The 24,785-nt window shown below is 40.3% G+C and overlaps 1 long non-coding RNA gene, 1 other non-coding gene and 1 pseudogene across 2 annotated transcripts; 2 read left to right on the top strand and 1 right to left on the bottom strand.

Annotated features, from left to right (window-relative positions):
- The first annotated feature begins 7,241 nt into the window (after nt 1-7,241).
- Nucleotides 7,242-7,698, top strand: LOC148694132 (uncharacterized). The gene is made up of 2 exons (XR_015966314.1): nt 7,242-7,531; nt 7,616-7,698. It is a non-coding gene; the product is annotated as an uncharacterized LOC148694132 (long non-coding RNA).
- A 2,643-nt stretch (nt 7,699-10,341) lies between these two features.
- Nucleotides 10,342-14,924, bottom strand: LOC148694131 (uncharacterized; annotated as a pseudogene).
- A 4,552-nt stretch (nt 14,925-19,476) lies between these two features.
- Nucleotides 19,477-20,069, top strand: LOC137740320 (uncharacterized). The gene is made up of 3 exons (XR_015966728.1): nt 19,477-19,622; nt 19,806-19,863; nt 19,971-20,069. It is a non-coding gene; the product is annotated as an uncharacterized LOC137740320 (transcript).
- The last annotated feature ends 4,716 nt before the right edge of the window (nt 20,070-24,785 follow it).

Below are 24,785 nucleotides of genomic sequence, written 5' to 3'. Positions count from 1 at the left end.
AGGCACATTGGGCCGTGAAGATTTTCAACATGGACATAGATGCAGCGGGAGTTCATAGGAAGCTCCAATTGAATGAACTTGAGGAGATTCGGAATGAAGCCTATGAGAATGCCCGGATGTACAAAACCAAGACCAAAGCATTCCATGATAAAATGATTCGAACCAAGACCTTCACAGTTGGGCAGAAAGTGTTACTTTTCAACTCTCGCCTACGGTTGTTTCCTGGTAAGTTGCGTTCTAAATGGATTGGCCCGTTTGTTGTTACTAATGTTTTCCCTCATGGTGCAGTGCAAATCAAAAGTTCAAGGACGCAGCAAGAATTCAAAGTGAATGGGCATCGATTGAAGCCCTATTACGAGATGTTTGAGGAGCATGTCGTGGAGGAGGTACCCCTCCATGCCGTGGAACCTAGTCAAGCTTAAACGGAGGTACCGTCCGGCTGCAAGACGTAAAAGAAAGCGCTACTTGGGAGGCAACCCATGCATCCGAATAGAGAAGAACTTGAAAAACCCCTTTAAGAGACTTATTTTTATTCCTTTCTTTTTCTTTACTGCCTTACTTTGCTTTCTTTCTCGTATTTGTTTATTTGCTTGCTCTGTTGTGACTTTCTGCTTAAAACATTGAGGACAAGGTTTGATTTAAGTGTGGGGGGGTAAACAATTTGTATTTGCATGAATTTCGTGGGATTTATTCACCTATCACTTAGAATGTTGTTTCTTGCTGTTTTAAGCGTTTTTAGAGTGTTTTATAGTGTCTTGGTATAAAACTTCGAAAATTTGATAAAAAAAAAAATAAAAAAATAAAAAAATAAAAAAAAAAAAAAAAAAAAAAAAAAAAAAAAGATCTTTTGAAAAACCCAAAAATATGTGTTTTTAGAGTCATTTGAGTCATTTTGGTGTTTGTTTGTGTCTTAGCGCTACTTAGGTTGTTTAGTTGTTATTGTTTGTTTGTTTATTAATTATGTGAGTCTATGATTGTAACATTGAGAAAATGTTTGATTTATTGATAGGCACTGCTAAACAAAGAAAGATGGTGCTTCACAAAGGGTGTTTGCTTGAGGCCCCACTACGTGGCTTTACTCTTGAAGCGGAAGGCGTAGGAGCAGAAGGCATCGGAGCGGAAGGCGTAGGAACAGAAGGCGTTGGAACAGAAGGCATCGAAGATAGAGCATTCCAGGCCTCAATACTTGGCCAAGCGCTGGATGAGCCAGGAAAAAGTTGCCTCTGGAGGAAAGACGAGAACCTTTGACGGTCACTGTGAATCCGACCTTCAGACTCTTGCAGCTCATCAAGCTTCCTCTTCATGCCCGTCGAATAGTTGTTTGCAAGCACGTGCAAACTTCTATTCTCATACTTCAGCTGCTGGATCTCCTGCTTGAGACTTTCCACTTCTGCCATCAATGATTCCACCTGACGGGAGCGGGCAAGCAGGCGTTGGCCCATGTTGGACACAGAACTCGCACACTGAACACTAAGTGCGAGGGACTCTTGAACGGCCAGCTCATCGGACCGTCCTGACAGCAGCCTACTATCTTTCGGAGTGAGGAGGTTCCTAGCTACTATTGTAGCTGTTGTGGCGTCCTGCATCACGGAGTCTTCACCTGTGAGAGGACCGTTAGAAGAAAAGAAAGAAGGGCGCCATACGTTACCTTGACGCGGCGCGCCCGTATCACTGCTAAGGCTCAATTCCAAGCTAAGGTTCGATGAGTTTGCCATTTTTCAAAAGTGTTCAGAAAGAAGGGGTGGTTGGAGTTAATTCTCAAAGGGCCGGAGTCGATTTTTCAAGAATGGGATTTCTTCAGAGTGTATTTGTTGGGGTGATCGATAGCTCCATAAAAAGCCATGGCGACGCGTCCACCGATTCAGAGATCCGGATTTTCCTCCGCAAATTTCGACGACGCTTTCGCGGTTTTTCAGAAAACGCGTTCAGCTTTGTCAAAAGATATCTGACAAAGCTGATAACACGTGGAGGCCATCATCTCAATTACACGTCTTTAGCCGACAAGCGCAAAGTTCGGCGACACTTTCTCAGCTTTTCAGAAGACGCGTGCAGCTTTGTCAAAAGGAGCCGCATCTGCACTACCACGTGTCGTTCAGCACTCGAAGGGGCGCCTGCTCAGAAATCGAAGAGGCGTGTTCAGAGATCGAAGAGGCGCCATTATTTCAAAAAGCCGGATTTGCGGGATCAAAACGTTTGTCGACGAAGGTAAAAAGTACCACCACTTGATATTATCTCTATAAATGTCGACCTTCGTCTTTTATGGCAGGGTAAACCTGAAGAAAAATGCCTAACTCTCTCTCACCTCTGAGGGCGCACTCCCAGCAAAGCCTTTTGAATTACTCAAAATTTTCTTCTTCCCCAAAGATGATACCAGATACCTGGAGTACATATGACCCAGGAGGAAATACATGCGCTGATTCCTTCACCGCTTCTTCAAAAGCAAAGGTATCTCATATCATCAAGGTCAAAAGCAAAAGTATCTCATATCATGCTCTCTCCCTGTCTTTTTCTTTGTCCTTGTTCTTACTCGCATGGCAAAGTGAAAGAAGCAATCAGCCGGCACTTGGAGTCAGTCTTCCGATCTGGAGCCAACTGCCTGGAACCTATTCCTGATTGCTTACCTAGCGTTGCTCTCGAGTAGTCATCTTCAACGGTTGATACACTTCCAGAGAAGGGACCACTCCTGCACAGATTGAACAAAGAAACAGACAAAAGGGATAAGCTCAGACCTTCGGGGAAGACCAAAAGAATCCTCCAGCCCAGTAGCACAAAGGAAAATCAATGATGGGCGGAAACCAGTTCGAGAGTAAGCCTGTGGATCATCAAGATCAAGCCTCATTGCAATCAACAAAGAGAAGATGGAATTTACACTCCATAACCAGATTTGCGTCCCTAAACTCTTCTCTTTGTTAATTACATTTTGCCATGTTTAGTATGTTTAAGTGCTTTTTGTGTATTTACTTATGCTTTGTGTGAATCTATGCTTAAAACATTGAGGACAATGTTTGATTTAAGTGTGGGGGGGTAACTAAGTATATTTGATGCAAATTCGTTGGATTTTATCACCTATCACTTCACATGTTGTTTCTCACTGTTTTAAAACTATTTTAGTGTGTGTTGTTTTATAACTCCGAAAAGCACATAAAAATTTGAAAAATTGTTTTGAAAAGCCTAAAAAGAGTGTTTGAGTCGTTTTTGTGAGTTTGTGTCTTAGGATACCTTCCAACACAATGTTAAGGATTTGGTTTATAATTGCATGACGGTTAGAAAGAGTTATAAACATAGAGAAAAGTTTGATTTACTCTTGGTTTATGCTTAGTTATGGTTATAATATATGACTTCACATGCAATCATAAAAGAAAAATTCGTTTTTGTAACATGCTTGAAGGAAGGAACTCAAACAAACGCTACAACCCTGTGAGACTCGAGCCATTACCTTCTTTGGAGAGTTATTTTCTGTGATTCTTTGTTTTCTAAAGTTGTTGCATGATCTCATTATTCCTTGCTTGGTTACTACTTAGAATGCAATTGTATCATGATAGAACTAAATGCTAGAACTTATATCCGTTTCATTCAAAGCATGACATTGAATTGCATAACATATATCAAGATGAAGTTGTGTAGTTGCCACCATAACCAAATAGCCTTACTTCCCATATTTCGTATTTATTGTAAGTTTTAACCCCGTTGAGCCTCGTTTAGCCTTTATTCTTTGTTAACCCACATCACCCCTTACCTAGCCTAGAGTAGGACTTTCCTATACCCTTGTTCTTAAAGGATAGTGAGCATGACTTAATTGAATTCCTTTTTATTAATATGTTGCAGAAAATAAGTGTGGGGGAAGGGATTTTTGTGTGTATGTATGTGCCTAAGTCTTAAAGGAGGCACGGGAAAAAAAAAAAAAAAAAAAAAAAAAAAAAAAAAAAAAAAAAAAAAAAAAAGAAAAGAAAAGAAAAGAAAAAGAGTGAAAATAAGTGAGAATGGACTCACAAGTGTGATTGTTGATGAAAGGGCCCAAAAAGTTTGAATATGGCCCTAAGTGTTGTGACTTCCCCTTGGGTGTTCAAAGTTAACTTCTGCGTTCTAAAGGGAATTCTAAGTGCCTAATTCAATACTTTGCTCACTATTGCTTTAAGAACGTTTGTGTACTCTACCTTTCTTTGTTAAACCATTACCCTTAGCCCCGTTACCTCCCTCAACTTCTATCTTGAGTGTTATGTGTTTCAATTTGCGGAGTTTGAAATTGATATGAGCTTATGGAATCACTGGTTCTCATTCTAAGTAGTAGCATTCCATTCATGAGATCATACCTAAACATGCTTATTAACTCCAGAAATTGCTCTCTTTATGATACATATATGTGAGTGTTCGTTTTCATGTTTACATCAATCTTCTCACATATGACTAGATTAGGGTGTGTAGTTAGAAATTCTGAGTGAAAATCGAGTGCATATCTTGTAAGGAATTGAGCAAATTCTCTAAGGCATGTTACTACATTCAAAACATGGTTTTAAATGCTTAATTGTGAACTAGTATATGGTGACTATGATTAAGAATGTACTTAAGTGTGAAGATGACTAAAAATCTGTGAGAATGATGATTTTTAACATGTCATGTGCATTGGAAATCCCTAAGACGGTTGTTGGAAGGTTTAGGTTGTGTTTTACGTGTTTAGTGTCGTTTTGTTTATTTGTTTTTATTCTGTTTTGCTCGAGGACTAGCAAAAGCTAAGTGTGGGGGTATTTGATAGGAGCATATTCATGCGACTTAAATGGCTTGTTCTCGTACATTTACGTTATGTTTCTTTAGTTATTTTAGTTCTTTATGCTTCTTTTGTGTGTTTTCAGGTTCTAAGGGCTTAGGGAGCAAGAAAGTGCATTTTGAGGCCATTTGGAGCATTTTTGGGCATGGATTGGATAGCTTATCCATGGAGCCAAAGTTTGGACGAATTTGAAGGCCTTATTTTCACTTTGGACATAAAACAAAGGGCCTAGCCCATTCTCTCTTATTCTATCCCTTATAGCCATGCAAAGAACCATCCATTCCATCAAAAACAATCCATCAATTCACATGCAAAACCACCATTAACATACATGCACCCAAACAAAGCCAACCTAGCTAACCCTACATGCATTATTTATTAGCATCTTTACAAGACATTATCATTGCATAACATTCCACTTCCACCTCTTTCCAACCTAATTCACATGCATATCAACCCTACATACATTAATTAGTCATTCTTTTCATATTACACTCAAATGCATTCACATGCATTTCAAGAAGCAAAACAACATTGTGCCGTGAGCTTCCCTTGCATTTTCAGCTTTCCTCCTTGCATTCACATGCATAACCAACCTAGTGTCACTCCCATTCATTCCCTTTAATTATTTAGCCATTATCATACATTTATTCTCCCATAAACAACCCAACAATGCCGTGAGTTCCCACTCCCATTTCCAACTTTCCATAACTTTTCCTAGTTGTTTTATTACATACATTCCCCCTTCATTATTCCAAACACATGCACCCATAATCATTCATCCCCTCCTAGCTGCAATATTCCCTCTTTTGTTCCCCCATTTCACCTATAAATAAGCATCCAACACTCCTCAAAATTCATTCACTCTTCCATACACATTTTCAGTTACAAACACTTCCATTTTCTGTGCAGTTTTTCTCCTTCATTGCAGCCACTATCCAACCACTTCCCATCCCTCCAAAACACTTCACATAATCCCCAAAGCTCACCTTAGACCTTGTGCTACAACAACGAGGAAGAAAAGAGTGCTTAAACGTTCATACAATTCAAGTTTGAGTTGTTGGAATGTTTAGGTGTTTCTTTGATTTCAAAGTTTAAATTTAATTCTCTTTGTTTTGTACGTATGAGAAGGGAAGAGAAGAGTGCCTAAACGTTCATACAATTCACGTTTGAGTTGTTGGAATGTTTAGGTGTTTCTTTGATTTCAAAGTTATGAGGAACTAAACCCCCTTTAGCTAGGGGGTGATTCGAAACTATGTTTATATTTGCAATATGAATTGATTACTTTTGGTTGGTATTTCATAAGTTGTGGATTCAATTCGTTTAACTGTTTGATTGATAAATTATTTATGTATGTTCATTAAGATTGCAAGCTTAATTTTCATGCATGAATATGACGCTAGAATATAAGTGAGTTTCACCTAATCGTTATGAACTTATATTCACAAGTAGTGGAGGTTGCTTATAAACAATCGCGTTAAACGAATTCTTGGCATAAGTTTCATGCGTATTCCATAGTAACGAGTGCCTCGTCAACACTTATAATTTTCATTGAACTTAATGATCTTTGTTGAATGTCTCTATCATGCGTATTCCATAGTTAGGGACTTTGATTAAGAATAATTTGGTTGTAATGCGTATTCCATTCAATCCAATGAATTTAGGGAAATTTGAAAGTTAATTTAAGCGGACCTAATTAACTTGGAGCATTGAGTTTCATAATTTATCGAAAGACCAACTGAGAATCAATTTTGTTTGCAAGTGTAACATGTGTGGAGAAGAACCCCTTGGCTATTCCATCATCCATATTTTCATCACATTCATATTTACGTTTATTCGTTTTACAATTTGCTTAGTTTATTAACTTGTTTTGTTATTTCAATTTTCGTCAAATCAAACTTCCCCCCCCTTATTTTGTTAAGTCTTAATCATTTGATTTGTCTTATTTTATGTTTTTAAAGTATTTGGAGTCTTTTGAACTTGTTTTGAGTCTTTTAAGTTTGTCTTAGTGTTTTAAAAGTTAGTTTTATTTATTTAAGTCAAGTGTTTAGCATCCCTAGTTAATCCCCGGTTAGAACGATCCCTACTTACATCATTACTACAATTGTCACAAATAGGGTTTAATCTGTATGCGTATAATGCTCGCATCAGAAGATCGATGCATTGTTCAGCCGTATAGTCCCCACCGTTTCAGCAGGCAATATGGTTTTGTCCAAAATGTGCCAGGCAAGCTGAAGGAAAAAAAACCAATTAGACTCCTTGCAAGCCGTGTATATGCATTAGGAGTCTTGTACCCGTGCATGTACAAATGCTTCTATCACCCTGCCGGCCAAAAACGAGTTCAAGAGTAGTCCAGTGACCCGTGCTTACGTAAGTTGGTGGTCAAAGGTATATTATGAGAATTTGGGGATGGCAAGTGGTACCAATTCTTCTCATTCACACCTTAATGTATTGAAGGAGGGGTGTTCTATGGTTCCTACACAACTGATATCTTTTGATTGCGCGAGTGCTGCTACTTTGCAAGATAGACCAGTGGTTTTAGTCCCTCAATGCCCACGCTTGTCTTCTCAACATCTGGATGTATCTGAAGAGGCTGGTGATGAAGTTGATTCGCACGAAGATGGACTTGTTTTGCGGCAGGGTCAACAAGTTTTAAACAAGCGACGTCTTGAAGGCGCTCAGGCCGATAGCGATGTCAATTTTCGTCATAAGAAGAAAGAAGTGTTTAGGCTCCCTCAACTCGATGGCAGTGTGTCGTTTGAGAAAGACGTATGCATCTTCTTCTCTCTTATGACTTCTTCTGCTTTCATTGTTCTAGCTTTTGTTTCTAACAGCTTTCTTTGTTTTCTTTAGGTTGGGCCTTCTTGTTCTTTTGACTTGGCGACCACAGGTATTTATTCTTATACGGAGATGCTATTTGGAGGCGACCTACCTACAGGTGAGGAGATTGGGGATCCACCTGGTACAGAGCTTATCCCAAGTTCGTCAAGTTTCCCAAGTTTGCCGTGTGTAGGTGGAGGCATGCAAGATCCCGTCATGCGTTATATACCTTTGCCAGCTAGCTCTGAGATCTCTCTGAGGGGGCCAAACCTTAGTGGTACTGAGCAGCTTATTCATCGCATCAATCTTCGTGCGGCAATGGATATCAAGAGCCATATTGAAGGGAGGATTTCAAAATGCCCGTCTGAGGACCTTGCGTTGCTTAAGGAGGACTTGTCGAAACTTATTTCTGCAATTGACAATCTTAACATTGATTCTTCATCCTTGAAGATCAAGATTGCCGAACTTATGGCTGCCTCAACTGAGTATTCTTCCTTGCGTGTTATTTCCTCGAAGAAGTTGAGTCCAGATGTTAGAGCTCACCAACTTGCTGCAATAGACTTGTCACTAACCCAAGCCCGGTCTTCTCAGCAAGCTGCTTCGGGAGATTATCAATCTACAGAGACTTCTTTAGCTTCCGTCCGGGTACGTCTAGATACGTTGATGCGAAAACAAGAACAGCTGGGCATCGAGGCATCAAAACTTGAAAGTGTTCTCAGGGAGCAGGGAGCTACACTTTCTCAATGCCAAGAGGAGATTTCACGCCTAGAACAAGAGAAAGACATGGCTATGGAGTTGCCCATCCTGTCTCTCACCGAGGTAGAGACTTTGAAGGCTTTGGAAGGCTTGCTTGAAGACCGCCTCCTTAGTTTTAGGGACATAGTTTTCGAGTAGTGTCTTCTGCCCTTTTTCTTTTGTAATCAGACTTTTTCCTTTAAAGAAATAAAATGTTTGCATTCTTGAATTTGCTCTTTATTCTTCAAAGTGTTTTTTTTTTTTTTTTTTTTATGTGACTGTACTTGAAGTTTTGAAGTTTCAAGTTGCCTACGTACCCTTGGTTGAGGAGGGATCAAGTCATGACGTAGTTCAAATGAGTGATGGTTTTGATGATGATTTTGCCGTACACAGTTTATGCTCTTGCGGGCCAGGAGCGTGGTGTGTTTGCTTTAGGGGTAGTAGCGCTTCAAAAATCTGCCGTTGATGGGGCCGATCTTCAACCCGTCTTCTGCCATGATTAAGTAGGCGCCATTGGTGTAGATCTCTTGTATTACGTAGGGTCCATCCCACTTTGATGTGAACTTGCTTTTTGTCTTATGAGTTGTAATGATAGGCCTACGCAATGCCAGCACGAGATCTCCGGCTTGGAAAGACCTTGGGCGGACTTTCTTGTTGAATGCCTTGGATAACCGTGCTTGGTAGCATTCCAAGTGTTGTTGAGCTTCGAGCCTTCTTTCATCCAGCGCTTCCAACTCCTGAAGGCGCAACTTTGCATTTTCTTCATCAGTCAAGCCTTCTTGTATAGCCATCCTTAGTGAGGGGATTTGACTTTCGAGCGGTAGAACAGCTTCTACGCCATATACGAGAGAATAAGGTGTAGCTTGGGTAGGAGTCCTATGTGTAGTCCTATATGCCCAAAGTGCTTCACTTATTCTTTCATACCAGTCTCTCTTTGTTCGGCCGATTACCTTTTTCAAGAGGTTGCACAGCGTCTTGTTGAATACTTCCGCGAGGCCGTTGGCCGGAGCATGATACATGGAAGACTTGTGCTGCTTGAACTTGTATTTGTCGTAAAGCTCGTCCACGAGTCGGTTGGAGAACTGTTTTCCGTTGTCAGTGATAATGTAGCGAGGCACCCCATATCGGTGGATGATATGCTCCTTGATGAAACAAACAACAGTTTCCTTTTTTACTTCCCTTAAAGGTATGGCTTCAGCCCACTTGGAGAAGTAATTTGTTGCAGCTAGGATGTAAGTTTCCCCTGCAGATGACTTTGGCGTAATTGGTCCTACAACGTCCAATCCCCATGCGTCGAACGGCCATGAAGCAACTGTAGGGTGTAATGGTTCAGGCGGTTGATGTATGAAGTTGGCGTGGAATTGGCAGGCTTGGCACCTTTTGGCCTGTTCCAGGCAGTCCTTCACCATGCTCGGCCAGTAGTAACCCATTCTTTTAAGCTGGAAATGTAGCTATGGTCCAGACTGATGTGCCCCACACACACCTGAATGTGCTTCTTCCATGACTTGATTAACTTCTTCCTCACCTAGGCATCTCAGGAGCACTCCTTCAAAAGAGCGTCGGTAGAGTGTTCCTTTGTAGTAAAGGAAGCGAGGTGTTTGTCGACGTATTTCGGAACGGTGTCTAAGATCATCTGGAAGCTTTCCGTGCTCTAAGTAGTCGATCAGCGACTGTCTCCACTCTTCAGCATCGACTGGAAATACTGAGATGACATTTGTATCATCTAGTGACATTTCATTAACAAGCGGAATCACCCATCTTTGGCAAACTGGCACGTCTGCAACTTCATCTTTTCCTAGTGTCATACTCGAGGCTAGATTGGCGAGAGCGTCTGCCATTTGATTTTCCTTTCTTGGCACATGTTCTAGTGTCACAGCTTCGAACTTTTGTAGCAGTTGGGTCGCTAGCCGGAAGTATGGGACGAGATCATCTTTCCTCACCTCATATTCAGTTAAGAGTTGATTGATTATGAGCTTGGAATCGCCATATACCTCAAGAGCTGTGATTTCCATGTTGATCGCCATTTAGAGCCTGATGATCAATGTTTGGTACTCAGCAACATTGTTGGAGCATAGCTCATTCAGTTGGAAGGAGTAAGGTAGTATTTGCCTTTGTGGCGACATGAATACTACTCATGCCCCCGCTCTGTCTGCTCGTGCAGATCCGTCGAAGAACATCGTCCATGTCGAGAAAATATCGATGTAGAACACCTCTTCGTCAGGCAAGTCGTCTGAGATTTTCCAATCAGCCGAGATTTGATGATCGGCAAGGAAGTCTGCTAGCTCTTGTCCCTTAACGACTTTAGCTGGGATGTAGATGATCTCATATTGATTAAGAAGCAAAGCCCATTTAGCGAGTAGCCCTGTCAAGACTGGCTTAGACATAACGTATTTGACAGGGTCGGCTTTAGCATCCAAGTGGATGGTGTAAGCATGCATATAATGTCTGAGTTTCTGAATGGCAAACACCAAAGCGAGGCACATCTTTTCTATTGGGGAATAGTTCAACTCAGCGCCGGTGAGAGTTCGACTGAGGTAGTAAAGTGATCCTTCTTTTTGGGATTCATTCTCTTGTGCCAAGAGTGCTCCGATTGAACTTTCCTGAGCAGCAATATACAATATGAGCGGTTTCTCGGGCACAGGTGCCCCCAGGACAGGTGGACTTGACAAATATTTTTTTATGCTTTTGAAAGCATTATGGCATGCTTTGTCCCATACGAATGGAACATCTTTCTTCATAAGGCGACTAAACGGTTGACAACGCCCTGCGAAGTTGGAGATGAAGCGTCTGATGAAAGCTAGCCGTCCTTGTAGACTTTTCAGCTCGTGCAGGTTTCTTGGCTCGGGCATGCTTTGAATGGCCTTGATCTTTGATTGGTCTACTTCAATACCACGGTGCTTGACGATGAAGCCGAGGAATTTTCCAGAGGTGACGCCAAACGCACACTTTAACGGGTTCATCTTGAGGTTGTATTTTCGCAGCCTTTCGAACACTATTCGTAAATCCTTCAAGTGGTCTGATCTTTTCTTCGTCTTAACCACCACATCCTCTACGTAACATTCTACGTTTTTGTGTAGCATGTCATTGAAGATTTTCTGCATTGCGCGTTGATACGTAGCTCCAGCGTTCTTTAGACCAAAGGGCATCACCTTGTAGCAATAGATACCTTTTGGAATACGAAAGGCTGTTAGTTCCTCGTCTTCGAGGGCCATGCGAATTTGATTGTACCCAGAAGAGCCATCCATGAATGATAATGCATCATGGCCAGTGGTTGCATCCACCATGATTTCAATGATTGGCAAGGGGAAGTCGTCCTTTGGGCAAGCATCGTTGAGGTCCCGGAAGTCTACACAAACACGTATTTGTCCTGATTTCTTAAGGACAATGACGATGTTGGAGATCCACTTGGGGTATTTCACTTCTCGAATAAAGCCTGCTTCGATTAGCTTGTCGATCTCGACCTCGATTTGTGGGATAAGCTCAGATCGATAGCGTCTTTGATTTTGCTTTATCGGTCATGTTCCAGGCCTGACCGCAAGATGATGAACAGCGATGATAGGGTCCAGGCTGGGCATTTCTTTGTAGGTCCAGGCAAAGACGTCTTTGTACTCTAACAACAGCTGATAATACTCCTCTATCTCATCTGTACTTAATAATGCACTTACGAAGATAGGTTTTGGTTCCTTGCTTGTACCTAAGTTGAGTTCCTTGAGATCATCGACTGTGGCTTGCCCCCCATCTTCGAGCTGTGGTGGTGCAGCAGTGACATCTTCCTCGGGGATTTCGTCTTCTTTACTTTCTTGAATCGTGATATAGAAAACATCTTGGACCTCCTCTTCAGTGCTGTCTTTTCGAGCTTGTTGGCATAATGATTGTCTGGTGTGGATGATAGTACGCCTTCTTACTTTCAGTGGTCCCTTTGTGTCGACCTCTAGGATTGCTTAGCACTTCATCCTTGAAGGAATCAAGCTTCGAACGTCGTCTTTTTCTCCTAACCCATCGAGCTTTTCTTCCTTTGGTGTTGTCTTCCTCTTTCCAAAAGGCTTCTCATTATCTTCAAATCTTTCTGAAGCTGATCGTCGCAGAGGAGAGATAACTGTGTTGCTTTGTTTCTTAAGCTTTAATAACCTTTCAAAAACAGAGCTTTGGGATGTTGGCGCGTTAAGCCTCTTGAAGACAGAGGTTCGGTCTTGACCACCAATGTGATTAAGCACTGAAGTTCTGGAGCTTGAATGGCTCATCCTATCGAAGACCAACGTCCGAGAGGAGGGTTTAGGCTCTTCTTGGTCTTGTTCAATGCTCACGCTGACGTATTGAGTGCTAGTGTTTTTCGCTTTGTTTGAAATCATCATAGGTGCATTTGGTGTGAAACCAAGTCCGGCTTTGTTGTTGTCAACTCCGTAACCATGCTCCTTCAACTTATTTTGAGTTTTGGTGAGGTTACGTTCTTCATCATTGACAGTGTTTGAAACCTTCTTTCCAGCCACCGCAGAAGAAGCGAAGTCGTACCCGACCTTTGACATGAGTTTGTAGGCGTTAGGGTCGAAACCTTCCTCGGTCCTCTTGGTTGGAAGAAAGCTTGATTCCACCTTCTTTGCTAGAGCTTTTATGAAGCCTTGTGGTAGTCTTGCGACCTTAACACCCCCTAGCTGTGTCAAAGGCAAAACTGCATTTGTCTTGAGCAACTTCACATTATCCGTGTGCCACTGTGTGTCGGCTTTTCTTGTTCCAGTTTCGAATAGAGATTGACCATTGTTTCTTCTTGACATCGGGATATACCGAAATATGGGTGCGTTCGGTCCTTCTGACAGCATCCTACTCCCTTTGGTTGTTGCAGGTTTAGCAAACTCGTTATCGTCTTTGCTTGAAGATGGCACAGTCTGCTCTTTTTGCTTTTTAGGCAAGACTTGCCACTCCTGCTTTTTAGGTGCTGCTTTGCCCGTGGATCTGATATCTTCCGGAAGGGCTTCGGGTACCATGTCTTCATCCATGTAGAACTTGGCGTCTGCAAAGTGTGATTCGGCTTCGGTGAATGGCTTGGTGTCACCTTGGATCACCTTCACTCCTTCTTGGTAAAATTTTAGGCATTGATGAAGGGTGGACGGCACTACCCCATTTGCGTGGATCCAAGGTCTTCCTAAGAACAAGCTGTAGGAAGTTCTTGCATCAATCACGTGGAATATCGTGCTTGATTTGAGCTCACCAATGGTCATCTCTACTCGGATCATGCCCATCGCCCTTTGTCCTCCTTAGTTAAAACCCTGGATCAGCAGACGGCTCAGGGATAGTTCATTCACCTTGATGCCGATTATGGTCATTGTTGATTTTGGCATGATGTTTATGGCCGACCCACCATCCACAAGCATGCGGTTGACTTTGTATTCCCTTATGTACCGGAGACGAAGAGAGGACGGTTGTGAGGCTTTGATCCCAACAGTAGGTCTTCGTCAGTGAAGTTAATTACGTCATGGGTGGCACAACATGTGGCACATTCATGTGGCTGAAGCTTCGAGCCTTCGTCGTTACTTTCTTGCACTTCGTGGTTGCCGGGACCTGCCAAGACTGCTGCTAGTGCTCTTCGCATCTTTTTTGGCAATGGTAGCGCTTCCTCGATGCTAAAGTGTGTTGGCAGACTTTCTTCAGGTGTGAGGGTCTTTTCTACCTCAGTGGCGATAGCTTTGCCTTTTGAGGGCTCTTCTATTTCTACTTCAACCATGTGACAGGCCACGGTAGTGCACTGTTGGAAAAAGTCATTCGGGAAGTACTCACGCAAGGAAACGGGAATGCGTGGCTCCTGCTCCATAGGTTCCCCAGCATATGTTGTTTTATCATGCTTTATGTTTCTTTTAGGCTTCGCATTGTTGCGGCCGTGGTGATTTCTTCTTTGTTCCACATTTGGCTGTATGACTCGTGGTCTTGGTTTCCTTGTCTTTTTGTAGGCTACCAATATCCATCCTTCTTCATTATCAGCATGTGCATCTTGGTCGCTTCCCTCCAGTGATGGTTGTGTAGGAGGTGTCGTGCAGCTTGAGCATTCACGGGAATGGTCAGGTGTCGCTTGGAGAAGCACAGGATTAAACGATCCAAACGCAATTGTAATGGTATGCGTTGCGGCCGTGTCCTCAAGGTCGAGCTCAATTTACCCTTGTTGTGCTAGCTTCATGATGAGTTCTTTAAGAACGAAGCACTTACCAACAGGATGACTCACAATACGATGGTACTTGCAGTACCTAGGATCGTTTGTGCGATTCATTTCTTCAGGACGCTTGCATTCGGGTAGCTCAATCACCTTTTTTTCCAGCAAGTCATCTAACATGGCAGCCATGTCAGAGTCAGGAAAAGGGTAAGTTTTTTGTTCCAACTCTCTCAAGGTGCTCTTGTATCTGTCTTGGGTGCGAGAAGGCTCACTTGTCTTTATCTCCTTTGCTTTCTTCTTGGAGGAGATCTTGATGGGCGCTGAGGAGGTCTTGATGGGGGTAGTGTTGACGGTGAAAGCTTCCTTAGCGGGCTTCTTCCCGGTCTTGTCTACATTTAGGGCGAATATTTTATCCTTGTTGAAGTTAATAATCGGCTCCTTTTTCCCGTGATTAGCTATACTCAGCTCCATGTCGTGGGAACGAGTTGCTAGCTCTTCGAATGTTCTTGGTTTTATGCCTTGGAGGATGTAATGTAACCCCCAGTGCATGCCTTGAACGCACATCTCAATGGCAAAGGTTTCAGAAAGCCGATCTTTGCAATCTAGACTTAAGGAGCGTCATCTATTGATGTAGTCGACGACAGGTTCATCTTTCCACTGTTTCGTACTGGGCAGCTCTAGCATGCTTACAGTACGGCGAGTGATGTAGAAGCGGTTGAGGAATTCCCTTTCTAGCTGGTCCCAACTATTGATAGACTCGGGTTCGAGGTCGGTGTACCAGTCAAAAGCATTACTTTTCAGCGAACGCACGAATTGTTTGACGAGGTAGTCCCCCTCTGTCCCATCATTGTTGCAAGTTTCAATGAAATGGGCGACATGTTGCTTCGGGTTGCCTTTTCCATCGAACTGCATAAATTTTGGGGGTTGATAACCCCTTGGCATCTTCAAAGCATCGATCTTCTTGGAATAAGGCTTTGAGTACAGTACGGAGTCATGTGAGCTTCCTTCGTACTGTGTCTTGATAGTGCTTGCAATCATCTCCTGTAGCTGTTGGATAGAGAGAGATCTCATGAACGCCGTTGCTTGGTCTATCTTCAGCTTCTCTTCGGCTTTCTCCGATGGAGGCTCCTCTTCTTCGTCGACTTCTTTCTTTACTAGGCCAATATTTGGGTCGACTTTCACGTCGGGCAGCGCATCTAGTTGGTTGACAAGTGCGGCAATCTGTAAGTCCTTCTCTTCTACAGTCCGTGTGAGCTTTGCGATTGCTTCATTCATCTGAGCTAGCTGCTCCTCGATTGAAGTTGCTCCAGTGGTCATGACTTGCATGGTTGTACTACCGCTCGAATCAGCGTCGGAGAGTAGGGACTCTGAGTATTTCCTCGGGCTCTCTCCTCTTGACGCCCTTAGCGAGGCTATGGTGATCACAGGCTCGTGCCTCAGGTGCTCTTGTTCCTTTGACAGAGTTAATGCAGGGGCGGAAGCTGCGGCAAAAAGATCTTTTGCCTTACTTCAGGTTGTGATGCCCAAAATATCACCACTTGCGGCGATGATGTTCTTGTTCTTCGCTTTGATTGCGGGAACAGCTTGATCTTTTCTTGATGCCATTTGCATTTTTCGATGATTTGAGGATAGAGATGAGAGGTAGAGAAGTCCCACTGGGCGTGCCAAGTTTGTAAACACGAAAAATTCCTGAAACAAGAAACAAGAATAAGTGTACAAAATATATTTTTTATATTAATGATTTTTAGGGTTACAATCTCTTTGTAATTGGATCCTCTGATTCTATCTTCGTAGGGTGTAGGTTTGTGGATGAGCTGTTGATCCAAAGGGCCGTCGGGGCTGGATCTAGGGATGAACAGTTGATGAATGGATCTTCAAGGGGCGTTGGGCTTGATCTTGAAGAATGGGTGTATAGGTTTGTTGAGATTGTTGATCCAAAGGGCCGTTGGGGCTTGATCTTAGGATGAACGGATGATGAATGATGAACACTTTCTTCAAGGGGCGTTAGGCTTGATCTTGAAGAATGGGTGTATAGGTTTGTTGAGATTGTTGATCCAAAGGGTCGTTGGGGCTTGATCTTAGGATGAACGGATGATGAATGATGAACACTTTCTTCAAGGGGGCGTTGGGCTTGATCTTGAAGAATGGGTGTATAGGTTTGTTAAGATTGTTGATCCAAAAGGCCGTTGGGGCTTGATCTTAGGATGAACGGATGATGAATGATGAACACTTTCTTCAAGGGGCCGTCAGGGCTTGATCTTGAATCGGTGGAAGTTCTTCAAGGGCCGTTGGGGCTTGACCTTGAAGGAGGATTTGACGAAGAACGAAAAATGTTTTCTTGATCGTTTGGGATTTTCTTGAGAGCTTTAGAGTTTCAAGGGTTCAAGGTTTTGGTGTAGGTTTCTAAAATTCCTTCTCTTTTCTTCTTTTTTTTCTTGATGGAGAAGGTTATTTATAGGCCAAGAGAGTGAATCACCACCATCCATTTTTTTTTGGTGAAATGAGTGGAGTTGGTAGGTGAAGTAAATGTGTAATGTAGGTGAAATGAATGTGTGATGTAAGTGAAATGAATAAATGTTGTAATTTTAATACATTGGTTAATATTTATTTCACTGAAATTTCGGTGTCTACAGAAAATTCTCTTCGGGGAGAAATATATTAAGTACGACGTCCTTGAATAAAGGTCTCTTACTGCTGGGACCGTCTTATCTCTATGTTTGTTTTTGGCGGGAAGTGTAGTAAACAGCGGTTCGTATTAAGAAAGTACGTGAGGTCCAATACGTGTGACTATGTCAGAATCTCAAAAAGATTTTGTCTTTTTCTTTTTTATTTTATTTTCCTTTGTGATCTAAGGCTAAAGTACCATTGTAGATAAGGTTTGACAGCTGGCAGCTATTGAGTTACCGTTTGGTACGTGAGACGGGACGGAACAGAGTGGGACAAGACGTTCCGTTCCACGTTTGGTGCGCCTAAAATGGGTGGAACGAGCTGTTCCACGAGACGAGTAGAACTAAATAAACCCAGTAGAACTAAATAGCAGCCATCCAGGAAGATTTTTACCTTGGGGGTTTGTTTTTAGTCCCAAACATCTCGTCACTCGTCAGCCATGGCAATACCTATGCATCTGCTGCCAAATTGGAAGATTATAATAGGCAAAATCCCAACAAAATAATTAAAAGAAAAACCCATTTTACTTGGACATTAGCTGTGCACATAATAATTTATAAATACAAATCCAATATTTGTTGGTTTCATGGAATTTACAAAACCAATTATTAACTAGGGTTGTATTTTCAAAGGTTTCTGAAAAAAACCGTGGGAAACAAACTAGGAGCTGCTGATACATATATGAACAAAAGAGAAATCATTGATTAATTATATAGTCTATTAATTCAGTAAATCATAATATAAAATTATAAATCATATTCGTTTCGATTCGAAAATTATCTGTGAGAGATTGGAAAATCCGGATGAGAATCTTCCAATTTGGAGAGGGTTCCGATTTGAAAGGGGCGAGGGAAAGTCATGGTTTGGAAGAAGAGGAGGAGGACATGAGAAGGCTGGAGACTGGAGAGATAGTGATTTGGAGGAAGAGAGGAAGGAAGGAGAGAGAGACTGACTAAGGAAGCAAAGGCAGGAGGAAGCAGCAGAGGGGAGAGAGAGAGTGAGTGTTTGAGACCTGAAATGGGAAATGGTATGGGAGTGAGACGGCTAAGGTTTGTAAAGTTAAGAAATTTTATAACAACTCAAAGCCTACAGTCAAGTTGCCTTGTAGCAATTAACTCTAACCTAGAGGGAAGGGGTTCAAACCCTGACGTCAACATGTTTTTAGTATTTATATATGATTTTTTTTTACGGTTCGATTCGGTTCAGTTCGGTTTCTGGACCTCAAACACCGAAATCGAACCAGCCAAATTCGGTTCAGTTCGGTTTGGTAGTTTCAGTTCGGTTTTTTTGGGCTTTCGTTCAGTTTGGTTTTCGTTTTTCGATTTTTTGAACCCACTCCTAGATCCTCCTGACCAAAGGATTTTGACCGTTAGATAAAAATCCAACGGCTACAAATAAAAAAGTTCTTTTAAAATTATAATAATTATAACCGTTGGTTTTTTATCCTACGGCCTAAGTCCTTTGATCAAGAGGATCCTCTCCTTGGGCTCAGGAGAGGATCCAAGTTCTATTGAAATAGTGTGTTAAGTTTTTTGGTTTGAAACTATATTTCTATTAAATTAATGTAATAATTTTAAATTTACTTTCTTCTTTAATAATCTCTACTAATTAATAAAACACTCATTATCATATAAAATGTTATGAAATTACCAGTTTAATCATATAATTCAAACAGAACATGAATAAGAAATATGGGGCAAAAATGTAATTTTCCACAACTAAATTTTACTGTTTTTTTTTTTTTTTTAAAGCTTCACTTACATGTAATCCTAACATATTTCTAATTAAAAATAAAAAACTTTCCACTTCCACATTCTCTATCACTCTCTTCCTCTCTCCTTCTATTTCAAAAAAAAAAAAAAAAAAAAAAAAAAAATTCTCACTTTGTTGGTGCATATACGCTAGTAGTAAATTAAAAATAGATTCTCATTGTATTTTGCTCCAACGTGGTTTACGATCGCGGGCAGTTCGATCTTTGAAATGCATGATAACCCGTTTTGAATTTTCTTGTAAAGGTTGGAGATAGAATAAATAAATGTTCTTTTAAATAATAATCGCAGTTCTTGATATAAAGTGGTAGATGAACATAAAATCTTAATCACCATGTTGACCGAAAGAAGGAAGTAATTAAGTGTAATTTCAATAGCTTAATACAACTACTGATAAGAAAACAAACACGTTAATTGACATTTAGATAATAATTCAATCATCTACAACCACATTATTTGGTTTAAAATTTTAAAAGTATTTATCACTTCTGATCAAGACTGTTGAATATGATAAGATCTAAAGGGTACAAACTAATGTAAAAATATCTTCAAAATCTTTGTCCTTATCTTATCCCTATATATAATTGTTATACTTCATGTCTCCGAATCTAGGTTTCCTGTCTATGGAAAAACCCTAAATCTCGCCACGGCCGAAGAGTCCAAGTTAGGCCCTTTGAGCTTCAATCCGCCTTGCCGATCGGCTCCTCTCGGCGCCTCCATCTAAACCCCTCTGGTAAATTTCCCAACTTTTCCCACAATTCTTTTTTCTCTCTATTTATGCGCTTTCGAAAGGTTTCAAATTTTCGCCTTCTTAAGCTTATGTCTCTTAAAGGACCTTGATTTTGTATTTAATTCGGGTTGTTGCGTTGTGAATTTTGAATTTTATGTTTAATTTTGAATTTTGGCTGCTTTCCAGCCCGTTTTGGTCGCGACCTGTCATCAGATCGTTGCGGAACAGATGTTATTCAGCTAAGGTGTGTTTTATAATGGTTGTCTTTCAATTTTATTTTGGATTTTTACTAATTTGGATAAAACCCTAACGATTTCGTTTTGTTATCAGTTGTGGTGCTTTTGTTATCAGTTGTGGTGCTCCGTTAGGCCTTTCCTGGCTAACAAAGTATTTTGTATTTTGGTTGCTCAGTTAATAAATCTGAGATTTGCTAGCACTTGTGACACTTTATATTTTGGGTAAGTTTGATGTCATGCTTTTTTCCAGTTTCGAAATGCATTGATAATTGTTGGATTAAAATGGATTTATAATTTCCGCAAAAAAAAAAATCTAGATATTTATGCAATATTAGTACCTTAGAATGTCAAATCTCCGCAAAAATATATACACTCAACGAACCCCTCTTTCGATCAACCAAGTCAGCATGTGTGAACGCAACATATGCTAAAGATACATCCTGTTATTCGGTTATGTTGGGTCGTAACCTAAGAATTATGCAACACATAGAGCATAGTTACTCGTTTAGCAACTAACCATATTTAACAACTTCTAAAACTGTTATCATATAAAATTTTCACATACTTATTAAAAGACCGTTAAAGTCACTTCAGTGCCAAATCCAATTGCATCACCTGAGTCGATGTTTAATTCATTTTCAAATTTATATATTTAACAACCCTTACACAAAATTAAAATTGATTAAAGTCTTTTTAATTAATAAATCTTTTCATTTTAATGCATATTAGTCATTTCCCACAAAGAAGAAGACAATTTGAAAGAATGATGAGGAGAGATGTCTTCAAATTGCAAACTTCTTTATGGGAATGGGTGACATGTATTAAAATAAATAGTTCATTAATTCAAAAGACTTTATTTAATCGTTTTTAATTTTGTTTACAGGTTGTCAAATCAAAATTTATTAAATAGTGGTCTGTATCAATTTTTGATGCTATTGGATCTGGCGCTAGATGGTCATAATAAGCAAACATGTGAAAATTTTGTTTGATAACAATTTTACAAGTTCGTAAAATATTAGTTAGCTGTTTTATAAGCAAATATGTGTTGTATTATTCTTAAATTTCGACTCAATATACCAAAAAGATGCTGCATTGGTTGATTAAAAGGCGGTTTTGGTTGAGTGCTTATTTCTTGCCCTTGCAAGGAAATTTAAACATTCTAGGGCACTGATATTGCATAAATATCTGGAAGATTTTGTTTACGCTTACTTCCCAATGTTCAAGCTAAGTAAAAGAGGGGTTGTAGGTGTGTAAGTGAAAAAAATTGTAGTAACATTGAAACAAAAGAAAAAGGAATACCGGTGACTTAGAAGCTATGTTTTCTCTTCAATTGTTGAAATTTGCATAACTCTAGCTTTGCGGGTCAGTTGTCATAATTGTTTTGAGCTTCTTCCTAGTTTTTTTTTTTTTGAGAAGAAAAGCTTCTTCCTAGTTTCAATGCATATATACAATAGCTTCCAGGTCAGTTTTAATCCACGTTCGCGGTCAGTTTTAATCCACGTTCGCGGTTTTAATGCACGACATGGTATAGAAAATCTCAAGTTGTAATCCAAATAGTGTTATTGCATAACATGTCCATATGAACTGAAAATTTGATATTAAAGGAAAAACTAAATAAAAAAATATATATGTACTTAATATAGAATATGTGTGTGAAATGTATTTATATTACCCTAAGACATACAAATGAACTTGGTTGCACCACCATAATCTTTTACTATAAGTAAAAGCAATGCACTTAATAAATTTGAAGACTCTGTATACAAAAGTTGAGGTAAAAGATAATCGTTTTAATACTACATGATCGTTAAATTAATCAACTCAACTTTGGCGTACAGGTCTATGAATTTATAAAGTTGAAAATGCAATAGGCGGCGTTGTGAAGGTATCAAATTATGCATCAATTGAAACTATATACTAGGACTGATGCAACATTATAGGCATTGAGCAGCAAGTACGTGAATAAAAATTTTCAGTTGTATACGTGAATAAAAATTTTCAGTTGTAAAATATTGGGGTAATCATGTTCAAGTAGTAATGTATTATATTGGTTTTAGTTTCCAAGCCAACATGACAGAAGAAAAGGTTGACTCCTGAATATGATGATCGGTCACATGCCGCTTTATTTGATCGCAAGTCTAGAGGTTATTTGTGCGTGAACTACATGCCCTTGCATGGTGAGGTCAGACATTCAAGAGAACCAATGTTGCATAAATACATTGAATTCTTTAGTTATCTAGAAAGTTTATTTTATATGAAAGGTGCATTGCTTTGACTTATAGCAAAAGATTATGATGGTGCAACGAATTCATTTGGATATCTTAGGGCAATAAAAATACATTACACACACAATGTTTGGATTGTGGCGAAGAGTTACAACTTGGGATTTTTTGTACCATGTCGTGTGTATCCAATATGTAATGTCAAAGGCGGCAGATTTGGCTTATAATGACTTAGATTAAGGATGACGACAAAACTAAGGCGGTGCTATATTTACATGGGATTTTACGAATCAACCGCTAACGTGGATTAAAACTTACCTGAAAGCTATTGTATGCATTGAAACTAGAAAGAAGCTAGAAACAATTATGACAACTGACCCACAAAGCTAGAGTTATGCAAATTTCAACAATTGAAGAGAAGCTATAGCTTCTAAGTCACTGATATTCCTTTTTGTTTTGTTTCCATGTCACTGCAATTTTTTTCAGTTACACACTTACAACCCCTCTTTTACTTAACTTGAACTAGTAATTTTGTTTTCATGTATTTGCAGGTCCAAAAACTGGCAAAATGGAATTCGAAAAGAGCAAGAAGAAAACTTATAGATTAGAAGATCAAGACAGGATTGTGAGTCATTATCAACATATATAATGATGTCTGGGTTTCTAAAATTTAAGTGAATCAACTTTAAGCTAACCTAATTAGGTTGTAACGAGGCCCCTATTTTGGCTGGTCATACCTTGAGGTAAGCATTAATCACCGCTTAATTACTTCAAGCATTGACTTTGCACTTTTCACCTTTTTATTTGAGAAGATCTGATGCGATTAGTTATGCCCCGCCAAGAAGCATGCATATGAGAAGAAAGTAGACTTTTCAATTTGCTCATCTCACATTTTTTAATTAAGTTGATTCATCAAGGTATCAGCCAACATCACATAAGAATAAGCATATTCCAAGAGGAATGTGACTAACCAGAGAGATTGGTGATGGCATTTGAGATAGCAAGGGCAGTGCAGACACCTTTCCCTCATACAGACATGTCTCCTCCGAGTAACAGCTTCCGAACCTCTCCATCATTTAAACATCTGCAATCACAAAATAAATACGAAATAATTAAAATTTTAAAAAACAAATAAATCATCTTAATTAGAACAGAATCAGATCACAAAATTTTAGGTCAAAGGGCCTGGGCTTGAAAGCCTGGCCCAAAGCAAAAGTGTAGGGTTATTGGGTTTAGGGTTTTGGGCTTAGAGCCCATGTTCCACACGGCCCGAATACCTGATACAAAGGGTTTGTGGTTTGGGGGGTTTAGCGGGCCAAGGGCCCTAGGTTTCTCTGCCCAAAGGCCTTGGTCCTTTTGGGTTTTTAATAGAAAAATAAAAATAAAAATAAATAAATAAAATAGGTGGATTGGGCTTAACGGGCTTGAGGCCCGAGTTCTACTCGGCCCAAAGGGCCAGGGTTGCTTGTTCTCGCCGGGGAAGGACGCCGGAGCCTCCCGTGCTCCGATCAATGACAAACTAACCTACTAACCTCCGATCTAACTACAAAAAGGAAGGTACGAGAGAGAGGAAGATAATTTATACCTTGATAATGTCGAATGGTAGCCGGAGGGGGCCAAATTTCGGCTCGAAAATCACGGGGGTTCGTCGGAGGTTTCTTAGGTTTCTAGGCTTCATCGAGCTCCACAGAGGCGAGGGAGAGTGAGAGAGAGAGAAAGATTCCACGATGGTGGTGGTGGCGGTGCGTCGTTGTTGGGATGCTTGGTTAGGGGTGTGGGTGTCGATTGGGAAAGGGAGTGAGAGGAAAGTCCGAGAAAGTGTGAGAGCAAAAGAGTTGAGCTGAGAAAGAGAATAGAGTGTTGACTCGGGGAGAAGAGAGAGAAGGAGGTGAGTTAGTGGGCTACCACGTGGCAGGCGAAGAGAGGAGAGAAAATCTGAAAAGAGATCCGGATAGGTAAATAGATAAGGGGACCAAAATGCAAAATTACATGAACTTTTAGGGGGAATCTAAAATTACAAAATAATTTTGGGGAGGGTTTTTACATGGTGTTCGTCCAATTGTCACGGTCACGAGGGGACTTGACTTCTGCCTAAATAGCCGGCTAGCTAGCTGCCACCTAACCCACATCTCGATTTTTTTCTCATTTAAGCAAAATCACCGCGACTGGCCATCGTTGCTGCTTTTTAGAACATTGATAACTTAGTGAATTTATCAAATAAATATTAGCAAAATATCAACAAAATCCCAAAAGTGACTATTTCAACATTATAATTTCATTATTTAAGCCAAATTCCCTTGTTTTTCGAAAAATCAATTCGTATTCCGGTCCCATTTGGTTTTCCGCGAGAAATTTGAGACCTAGCCAAAATTTTCTCTTTGTGTAGAAATTTAGCCAAAATATTCTCTTTTTAACCAAAAACATAAACACCCTCAGTGAGTAAATATTGCAGTAGCCTTTGTTCTCTTCTGAATCAGCAATCTCTTTTCTATTTGGCACACATATGGCACAACTCTCTGTCAACCCATGATACCGTAGGGAGGATGATGATGTTTGCTAAAGTGGGAAGCAAAGAAACCTGAGAAGCGAAGATGAGTGAGAGTAAAATTTGATTTATAATGGGTGTGTTGCTTGCAAGCATTATGCATAAACAATTCTCAAGTGATTAGGAAGTAATCGAGAAGTCAAATAGTTGACATTTGCATATT

This window comes from Pyrus communis, chromosome 9, assembly GCF_041283825.1.
Source record: "Pyrus communis isolate YQ-2024b chromosome 9, ASM4128382v1, whole genome shotgun sequence".
Classification (NCBI taxonomy): domain Eukaryota; kingdom Viridiplantae; phylum Streptophyta; class Magnoliopsida; order Rosales; family Rosaceae; genus Pyrus; species Pyrus communis.
Note: the sequence above shows the minus strand (reverse complement) of the source record. Positions and strands in the feature narration are given on the sequence as shown.